General features: G+C 52.6%; 1 pseudogene across 1 annotated transcript; it reads right to left on the bottom strand.

Annotated features, from left to right (window-relative positions):
• Nucleotides 1–3: 3 nt before the first annotated feature.
• Nucleotides 4–996, bottom strand: LOC116273599 (annotated as a pseudogene). The gene has a single exon (XR_004181906.1). The product of XR_004181906.1 is annotated as a reticulocalbin-1 pseudogene (transcript).
• Nucleotides 997–1,041: the final 45 nt, after the last annotated feature.

Here is a 1,041-nt window from a genome sequence, read left to right on the forward strand (position 1 = left end):
CATGTTCCAATTCTCCAATATTTCCTCTTTAGTTAGCTTCTCATCCTTGTTTTTGTCTGACTCATATACCAGATGCCTGGCCTCAGCCTGTGCATGATCATAGTCTTGAGGGAGGATCCAGTGGCGAATCTCATCTTTGTCCAACTTCCCATCCTTGTTCAGATCCCGGAATTCGTTAAACTGCTCCCGTTCTGATAAAACCCAGTCTGGCTCAGGGCCATTCTCCTCATGGGAAAACATATCCGCAATATACTCATCCTGATCCACAAACCCATCCCCGTTCTTGTCGATGTCCTCCAGGGTTTCCAAAACCACAATTTCCTTCATGTGTTCAAACTCTTCAGGATGCAGAAAGGCAGTGAACTCCTCCCGCGTAGCTGTCAGATCACCATCGAGGTCCGCAGCTTTGAATCTTCTCTCGTCACGTGGCAGCATCTTTTTAAAGGTGTGATGATCTGAAGAATCGTGAAACTCCGCGGGGTTTCCTAGGTAGTAACCATAGGTGGCTTGTTTGTATTCTTCCCAGGAAATTTTATCATCCTTGTCCCTATCATAATCCTTCCAGACTTTGGCGACATTATCGAAGATGTATCTTTTCTGCACCCGTTTGATCCAGGTTTTCAGCTCCTCAGTAGTGACAAAGCCATCCCCATCATTGTCGATTCGATCAACAATCTTTCCCAGCCTCTCCTTGCTCTCGTCCGGGGTGAGCTGGTCGAAGGTCTTGGAGTCCTCCTTGCCCAGGAAGGCCTCGTGGTCGTACTGGAAGCTCTGGTTGTCCTCAGGGGGCCGCTCGCCCAGCTCCGAATCGGGCCGCACCACGCGCTCCTTGCGCACCGTGGGCTTGGCCCGCAGAACCCGCGGCGCCAGCACCAGCGCCAGCAGCAGTCCCAGGGCGAACCCCAGGCGGCGGCCACGGCCACCGCGCGCCATCGTCCGGAGGAGAGGGCGGCCGGGAGGGAGGCGCTGAGCAAGCGACAACAGCGGCAGCTCCCAAATGGAATTATCTTGAACATGGATTATGTTATTTATTTAGAGATG

Source organism: Papio anubis, unplaced genomic scaffold (assembly GCF_008728515.1).
Source record: "Papio anubis isolate 15944 unplaced genomic scaffold, Panubis1.0 scaffold9379, whole genome shotgun sequence".
Taxonomy (NCBI): Eukaryota; Metazoa; Chordata; class Mammalia; order Primates; family Cercopithecidae; genus Papio; species Papio anubis.